The sequence below is a fragment of the Bubalus bubalis genome, chromosome 4, assembly GCF_019923935.1.
Source record: "Bubalus bubalis isolate 160015118507 breed Murrah chromosome 4, NDDB_SH_1, whole genome shotgun sequence".
Classification (NCBI taxonomy): domain Eukaryota; kingdom Metazoa; phylum Chordata; class Mammalia; order Artiodactyla; family Bovidae; genus Bubalus; species Bubalus bubalis.
This window is the reverse complement of record NC_059160.1, coordinates 55,730,857-55,740,627: the sequence shown is the minus strand read 5'-3', so window position 1 is coordinate 55,740,627 and position 9,771 is coordinate 55,730,857.

Below are 9,771 nucleotides of genomic sequence, written 5' to 3'. Positions count from 1 at the left end.
AAGAGTGTGAAAAATAGCTCTGTTTCCCATTTTGCCAAGTTGCCAAGAAATTAAATTTTGGTCATTATTGGCACTCGGCCTGGGGTTGTGTCAAGTTCTCACACATAAAGCTCCTTCAACCATGGGACATCACCCACAGTGTTCACTGTTGAGCTGACCCTTGTCCCAGCCTGTGGGGGCTCTGCAGCTCAGTTGCTTCTGTGCTGCACTCAGAGTACCCAATTCTTTGGCAGTGTTTGGAACTTATTCTACACAGCCCTCCCTCCAGAGGGGAAGTTGTTAGAAATGTGATTTTGAGGAACATGGCTGACAGTGAAACATTTTACAGTCAAAGCAAGTAGGATGAATAGTCTAATATTTATTCCAGAAAAGTTAGAATTTCATTATAAAACTGTGTATATAAAACTATTGATAAAGCATTTAAGATGTTTGCTTGAATCAAAGAGACCTTCAGGGACCATCCCAAGAAACTGTCTAAATCATTTAAGACCTTGTTTACTTGACACCATTTTACCATAAAGGACAAAGCTGCAATTTATTCAGAATTTACTCTGTGTTAGGCCCTGTTCTAATTTTTTACACACAGGATCTCTTAATCTTCACAGCAACTTTGTGAGGGTGATATTATTGATACTACCAATAGCTCAGGATGAAGACTCTGGGAAGCAGAGAACATGACTGATTCAAACACAGGTTGATTTGTGCAGCACCAGCTCAATTTAGAGGGAGAGTTACTGTATTCTCCCTCAAAATCTTTTACTAACTTTATATTTTTCTGATGGAAAGTTTTTCTCTGAATCTCATTTAAATTGCTCATGCTGCAGTCGAAGCCCTTTTTCTCTTTGTCTCCTTTGTGACTGCAGAGAACAGCTGGTCACCATCCCACTGACAATGCAATGATGCGTCGTTCAAGGAGGGGACAGTAATTGTCCTCCTTCAGAACTGACAATCTCAGCTCCTTGAACTGTTTTCCCTTGGCCCTATTTTCCCTCAAACCTTCAATTACATCTTTGTTTCTTGCCCAGTCTTTTGAGGACGGCTCCACAAATTAACTCCTCACCAGCACTGGATGTGGGACAGGATGAGGTTCAGGCAGTTTGAGTTTATGTTCTTCTGAATTTCCTTAAAATGAGCATCACTGGGCTGATTCTAATCTGCAGTCAGCCTCAGGGGCCCCTTGGAGTCCCTCCTTGGATCCCTCTAAATGCAGGTCTTAGCTTCCTATGCATCTGCTCCCAACTACAGAGGGCACATAGACCTCGGGTGACCTTCACCTCATTTTGTGTTAAAATTTTTCACGTCTCCGTATCTCTGCCTCTCCCTTTAAAATGCCCTTCCTCTACTCTCCAAATATCCTCACAACTTCCTTATCTTCAAAGGCTCTGCTCAAAGACCCCAGTCCCCACTGATGACCAGGAGCATGGACTCTCACCCACCTCCAGCCAGCCACACACCTTTTCTATTTCTCTCTAAGGTCTTTTGACTTTCTACTCAGAATATCTATGTCCACATCATATCATTCATTTAAAAAATTGTTTGGCAGTTTTATTTTTAAAATAGCCAGTGCATGCAAATAGTATTCAATCCAAAATGTACGAAAGGCACACACTACAAACATTTTCCCTAATACTTTGTCCCGGCAGAGGCAAGCAGTTAGTGTTATCAGTCTCATATGTATTTAATATAATTCTAGACATAGCCTATGTATCTAGTTTGCAATTTTACATATGTATTTAACAGCGAACACATTTTTCTGTACTTTCTTTTCAATTAGTAATATAGCTTGGATACTGTTCCGTTATAAGCTTCTTTATCTTCTTTGTGTCTGTGTAATACTCTCTTCCGTGGCTACACAGTAATTGACTTCACCAATCCCTGGTAAAGGACATTTGGTTTTAAGAGGAGAGGCTTTAGAATCAGATTACCTTGATAAAATTCTTCTCATTTCTTATTAGTTATATGACCTTGGGGGAATTACAATAGTGCTTTCTTCTCAGACTTCCCTCATGGCTCAAATGGTACAGAACCTGCCTGTAATGCAGGAGACTCAGGTTTGATCCCTGGGTAAGGATTATCCCCTGGAGTAGGAAATGGAAATCCACTCTAGTATTCTTGCCTGGGAAATCCCATGGACAGAGGAGCCTGGCAGGCTACAGTTCATGGGGTCGCAAAGAGTCAGACACAGCTGAGGGACTAACACTTCTTCCTAGGGTTGTTGAGGATTAAATATGTTAATCAATGTAAAGTACTTATAATAACGTGTGGCACATAGTAAGCTCTTAATAAATGTTAGTTTTTGCTTGGATTATATCCCAAATTTTGCTAGTGCATTCTATGCTGAAGTAAATGACCTTGAACAGAGGAGTGATATCCAGATATTTAGCAACACCTGTAAGTGCTATAACACCAGCACTGACCAATCAGAATGAGGTGACCAATCAGCCATAGTGCTGAGCATCATCCTGGAGCCCCTGCAGTTTCATACATTATATCTTGAGTTACTGGGTCTCGTCCCAGGTCGGTACTTACCAATGAGTAATGCAGGAGATGTGGGTTTGTTTCCTGGGTCAGGGAGATCCCCTGGAGAAGGGAATGGTTACCCACTGCAGTATTCAGTCCTGGAGAATGCCATGGACAGAGGAGACTGTGGATTACAGTCCATGAGATTGCAATGATTTGGACACGACTGAGTGGCTAACACTTTACTTTCTTTTTCAAGCAACAGTTTTAACGTTTTAACAATCAGTACAGCAGTTCTGGAGCATACAGGAGAATTTAGCTGTTCCCATGCATCATTTCACCTATCTGTGCATATATCTTTTAGAATAAATTCCTGAAAGTGGAATTGCTAGGTAAAAGTTCATGTACACTTGCAATTTGTCCTTCTTAGAGGTTATGCCAGTTTACATCCCCATCAACAGTAGACGAAAGGGCTTAGCCTTACTGGCACAATATGTTAGTGAATTTCTTTTTATCTTTGCTCATCTGATGGGTGAAAAATGATATCTCAGTGTGGTTTTAATTTGCATTTCTTTTATTATGATTGATTTTGGATATCTTTTTATATGCTTATTGGTCATTTGTATCCTTTTTGTTTCATCTTTTCATGCACTTTACCTGTTTTTCTTTGGTGTTGTTGATCATTTTCTTATTGATTTGCAGGAACTCTTCACATATCATATTACATTATTCTTTTACTTAACTGTAGAGATTCATTGGTCACCTACAGCAGGCTAGGGATATTAAGACTAAAAACAACCACAGAACTTGCCTTCAAAGAGCTTACAGACTCATGAAGGAGACAGATAGGGAAATAAACCATTGTAATAAAGAATAAAAAGTGCTTTGAGATGGGTGTGCCTGGGATGCTTTTGGAGCACAGGGTAGAGAGAACATTCATGTGGACTATGTCTGATTAGGAATCTGCAAAGGATGTACAAAGCCTTTGAGTAACACATGCTTAAATGCTTGTCCTTTGTGTAAAGACTGGTGTTTTAAACACCTGGTTGACTCCTCTGTTTCAGACTCATTTCTAAGAAAATTAGCATTATGATTTCATCATATCTGATTCTGCTCCATGGTCATGACTTATATCTGGCAAACACAACAGGAATAGAGTAGATACCTTACCACTACTCTAAAAGCATACTTTCCTGATAGTAAGTAGCTTTGTCTCTGTTGAAAGACAGATAGCTTACCATTGAACTATCATCTAAATTTCCCAAATGGATAGAGGCATTTACAAATAAAAAATGGGCCATATCCCCAAATGTGGTCATTTGTTCTATCTATTAACAATCTTTTTCATCAACCTTTGGGTTTTAAATGCAGGTTGGACATATAGCACTCAGGCCCAACAGTGACCTTCATCTTTCTATTATATCTTTTATTTCCCTTATTGAGAACCTGCTGTGAATGTTTCACATCTAATTAACCCATTTAGCAGCACATGGCATTAAATGGGTCATCCTATTTTAAGACCTTTTTTTTTTAATGAATTGAATGCAATTTGGACAATCCACTCCAGCTGGGGCTGGAACAATGGAACACAAGTCTTGGATAGAACAGAAGTTCTAAACAGCTTTTCTTCTGTGTTGTTCTAGTGCATAGCAGACTTTTGAATTCCTGTGTCATAAACCCTGTAAGCAGCTCGTACTTGATCCCCAGAGGTACAGAGTCACTGCTTCAGCTCTTAGCAGTGCCAAAGAAAATAATTACACTTTTTACCAGGAAGACTTCCTGTTGCCTGAAATAATACACTGGACCAGCTACATACTTTGTGGGGCTCAGTGGAAAATGGAAATAGAAAGACCTTTGTTGGAAAACTAAGAATTTCAACACAATGGCAGCACAATGTTAAATCAAACATATGGTCTTCTAAGCGAGGGATCCTGTGTGATTGAACAGGTCACATGCTCATGAGGCAGCCCTGTGAATGGGTTGCAGAAAACTACAGTATATCAGCCTAGCACAGCTAATCCCTTCGTCAGACCCTTGGCACCACAGATGTGGAAGGAACCTTGGCTGTCCTCTTGTTGAACATCCTTATCTTCCAGGTAGGGAAACAGGTATGGAGAGATCGAGTTAAGATCCAGGCAGAGCTGGGTAGAAGCAGAGTCAAATGTATAACCAAAGATATAATGCGAGTAAAATATATGGACAAGAGAGGTTCAGATTACTTATCACACCGTTTGAAATTGATCATTTCTCCTATTCTAAAACCATGATTTAGGTTATGTGTACCTTTGAGAGTTTAGTCATATTTCTACCAATACTTTTCCAACAAAGAAAGTAAATGGGATATGTGTCCTTTCTCTCTGCCCTTGGCTTCCTACCCCACCAAATTATATCCAGAATCCAAGTCCATGGGCACTGATTCAATGATCTTTTGACTGATCACATGCTTTTCAAACTTTCTTAACTCTGACCTTGGGACTTCCCTGAAAGTCTGGTAGTTAAGACTCTGCACTTCCTACGCAGGAGGCGCGGATTCCATCCTTGTTTGGGGAGCTAAGATCTTCTGTGCCGCAGAGACAAAACAAAATGAGAAATCAAATGTCAAAAATTATAAATGAGTACTTGTATAATATTGGGGATGAAAATGTCTTTCTAAGAATAACACCAGAAGCATCGGAATTAAGAAAAAGACTGATACATTTTACTTTGCAAAAACTAAAAAAAGAATTTCATACGTTAAAAGCATCCATGATATCAGTCCTCTGTCAGATACATGTATTAAATATTGTCTCACAATATAAAATAAATGTAAATAAATAAGCAAATAAACTTTGACCTTACAGCTGTGTTATACTGAAATCTAGGTTGCAACAACACTTGCATACATAGGTGATACAGCTCCCTTGCTGCTGCTGCTGCTGCTAACCTTTCTGCTTGCAAAGGAAATATTTGCTACACTATTTAAAAGTGCTATTTCTTTGAAACAAACAAATGCTGGTCATGATCTACTAAACTGATTTTGGGAACAACAGTGGGTTATATCACACAGTTCAAAAACCTTGCTTGAATCTCCATGTTGATTCTCTACTGGGAGGGGTAGGTGAGGACTGGAGGCATCTCACAGAAATGCTCTTCTGGAAAAAAGAATCACCAAGGCCCCCATGTGCTGGCAAAAGGGCAAGAAATAGACACATTTGGATCCTACTAGAGGGATAAAAATTGGCACGACCTTTCTGAAGGCAGTTGGAAGTGTGATCACTCTGACCTAGTAATTCCGCCTCTAGAAAACAAGGCCAACGATATAATCACAGATGTAGCCAAATTTAACTACCAAGGATGATCATTGCAATATGATTTATAATGGAGGGAAATTAAAAATAATTCAAAGGTTCAGCAGTAGGGGTTTAGTCAAATGAGGGCATATGCCTGTGAATTCAATAGTATACCTCCTTTAAATTGTTTAGTATTATGTATGTAATGAAATATTTAATAATATCAAAATAGTTATGATACATTAAATGAGAAAAGCATATTCAGAACAGTATATGCCATATGACACCAGTTTTTAAGAGAAGACTTGAATGTATCTATTTTTCATTAAAGAGTTTGGGAAAAACTATATCACAGTGTATTCTATACACTATGTATGTCATAGTGTATTCTGTGACTATAGGTGAGAATATTGTTGTTCAGTTGCTAAGTCATGTCTGACTCTTTGTGACCCCATGGACTGCAGCATGCCAGGCCTCCCTGTCCGCTCACCATCCCCCAGATTTTGCCCAAGTTCATGTCCATTGAATCGGTGATGCTATCCAACCATCTTATCCTCTGCCACTCTCTTCTCCTTTTGCCTTCAATCTTTCCTAGCATCAGAGTCTTTTCCAATGATTTGGCTGTTCACATCAGGTGGCCAGAGTATTGGAGCTTCAACTTCAGCATCAGTCCTTCCAATGAGTGTACCGGGTTATTTCCCTTAGGATTGACTGGTTTGATTTCCTTGCAGTCCAAGGGACTCTCAAAGAATCTTCTCCATCCAGGTTCAGATGAAGGTTTAGCTGCATTCTTCAACATCTGCAGGAGGGTTCTCTCCCCACTGGAGACCCTGTGACTCCAATGAGTCACTTAGAATAGGTGAATGAAGAGGTGGGTGGAGTCCTTATAGAGCTTCTATCGATAATTTCTGGAAATTTTCAATTCTAATGGGGCCAGATGCATCCCTTTGCTATTTTATGGTGCACATCTTCATGTGACATTTCATATTGATCTTCACAATAAAAGATAGGCATTTTCCCTGTTATTGCTGGGAGTGGGGGAGAAAATTCAGGCCCAGAGATTGACTTGCTCAAGGTCATATGGCTAGACTAGTGAGAACTCAAATCCATGCCCCTGACACTAATATCAGTGCTCTCAGCAGTGCCTCTACCATGGTGCCCTTGGTTTTGGAAACTTCTTCTGGTTATGAAAGCACAGCTTCTTGAGAGTGGTGCCTTACTGATAGCTTACAGTGAACAATGTTGGATTCGTGATCTCTGAAGAAGATTTAGATTCAGGACCAGGGACCAGGCTTGAATATGCAGAGCTTTTGTGTAGCAGAGTTTTATTAAAGTATAAAAAGGACAGAGAAAGCTTCTAACATAGATATCATAAGGGGGAAGGAGAGTGCCCCACTTGCTAGTCTTATCAAAGCCTTATATACTTTTACCAGACTCACTCCCACAACTTACATCTTAAATTAACAAGATTAGAACTAACAGTAGAAAGGTCTTACCAGACTCACTCCCACAATATAGATTTTAAGATAACAGAATTAGTTAGAAAGTTCTTAAGAAGGAGAAACATGTCCTGAAGAAGGATACATTGTTATATAGTTTAAGATGAGTTGTTTTGTTGTATAATCATCAGTTCTTGGCTTAAAGTGAAGTCGTTCAGTCGTGTCCAACTCTTGGTGACCCCATGGACTGTAGCCTACCAGGCTCCTCTGTCCATGGGATTTTCCAGGCAAGAATACTGGAGTGGGTTGCCATTTCCTTCTCCAGGGGATCTTCCCAATCCAGGGATCGAACCCTGGGTCTTCCGCATTGCAGGCAGATGCTTTACCATCTGAGCCACTAGGGCTTAAAGAAAGTTAGTCTTAAAGATTGTCGTCATAACAACTCAGAGTTTAAGAAAAAACATCTTATGTGACTAAGACAAAGCAATATAGAATAAAACGTTTGTCCCTTTCTCCTCCTAAGGGCCCTGGACTCCTTATCAACCTATCTAACAATTAACTCTCTCATTACCAAGGAAAAGACATTATTCAAGGCTGTAAAGACCATTGCAGATGGAACTTTCTGATAGATAAAATGTTGGAGCAGAGATTAATGCTCACAGGTAAGCCTGAGTCATTAGGAAAAGAGGCCAGCATCAATGATCCAAGCTCTTCCTTCCTTTCCTTCTTCTGTGCATTTTAGTGTCCGTCTATGAAGCCGAGTGCCCTGGCTTTGTACTCTGTGGTCATCACCCAGGCCTCCTAGGCTGGGTTTCACCTTGGCTGTCCAAGTATTCAAAGTTCATCTATTCCACTTCCCATTTACCTCAGGATATCTTATAGTCCCTGATCTGGGGTCCCTCAATCATTAGAGTTGGGGGCGGGGGGTGGATTTTTCAAGAAAAAAAAAGAAGAATCCTGGAGAAGCTAAGGAAGTCAACACATGAACCAAGAAACACTATCAATGAATGGAGAGTTGTTTGTTTGTTTGTTTTTGGCAGAATGGCTTTTCTACCATATACTTCAGTTCAGTTCGGCTCAGTCACTCAGTAATGTCCGACTCTTTGTGACCCCATGAATTGCAGCACGCCAGGCCTTCCTGTCCATCACCATCTCCCAGAGTTCACTCAAACTCACGTCCATCAAGTTGGTAATGCCATCGAGCCATCTCATCCTCTGTCGTCCCCTTCTCCTCCTGCCCCCAGTCCCTCCCAGCATCAGAGTCTTTTCCAATGAGTCAACTCTTCACATGAGGTGGCCAAAGTACTGGAGTTTCAGCTTTAGCATCATTCCTTCCAAAGAACACCCAGGGCTGATCTCCTTTAGAATGGACTGGTTGGATCTCCTTGCAGTCCAAGGGACTATCAAGAGTCTTTTCCAACACCACAGTTCAAAAGCATCAATTCTTCAGCACTCACCTTTCTTCACAGTCCAACTCTCACATCCATACATGACCACAGGAAAAACCATAGCCTTCACTAGACAGACCTTTGTTGGCAAAGTAATGTCTCTGCTTTGCAATATGCTATCTAGGTTGGTCATAACTTTCCTTCCAAGGAGTAAGCGTCTTTTAATTTCATGGCTGCAATTACCATCTGCAGTGATTTTGGAGCCCAAAAAAAAACAAGTCTGACACTGTTTCCACTGTTTCCCCATCTATTTCCCATGAAGTGATGGGACCAGATGCCATGATCTTCGTTTTCTGAATGTTGAGCTTTAAGCCAACTTTTTCACTCTCCACTTTCACTTTCATCAAGAGGCTTTTGAGTTCCTCTTCACTTTCTGCCATAAGGGTGGTGTCATCTGCATATCTGAGGTTATTGTTATTTCTCCCAGCAATCTTGATTCCAGCTTGTGCTTCTTCCAGCACAGCCTTTCTCATGATGTACTCTGCACAGAAGTTAAATAAGCAGGGTGACAATATACAGCCTTGACATACTCCTTTTCCTATTTGGAACCAGTCTGTTGTTCCATGTCCAGTTCTAACTGTTGCTTCCTGACTTGCATATAGGTTTCTCAAGAGACAGGTCAGGTGGTCTGGTATTCCTGTCTCTTTCAGAATTTTCCACAGTTTATTGTGATGCACACAGTCAAAGGCTTTGGAATAGTCAATAAAGCAGAAATAGATGTTTTTCTGGAACTCTCTTGCTTTTTCCATGATCCAGAGGATGTTGGCAATTTGATCTCTGGTTCCTCTGTCTTTTCTAAAACTGGCTTGAACATCTGGAAGTTCACGGTTCACGTATTGCTGAAGCCTGGCTTGGAGAATTTTGAGCATTACTTTACTAGCGTGTGAGATGAATGTAATTGTGCAGTAGTTTGAGCATTCTTTGGCATTGCCTTTCTTTGGGATTGGAATGAAAACTGACCTTTTCCAGTCCTGTGGCCACTGCTGAGTTTTCCAAATTTGCTTGCATATTGAGTGCAGCACTTTCACAGCATCATCTTTCAGGATTTGAAATAGCTCCACTGGAATTCCATCACCTCCACTAGCTTTGTTCATAGTGATGCTTTCTAAGGCCCACTTGACTTCACATTCCAGGATGTCTGGCTCTAGGTGAGTG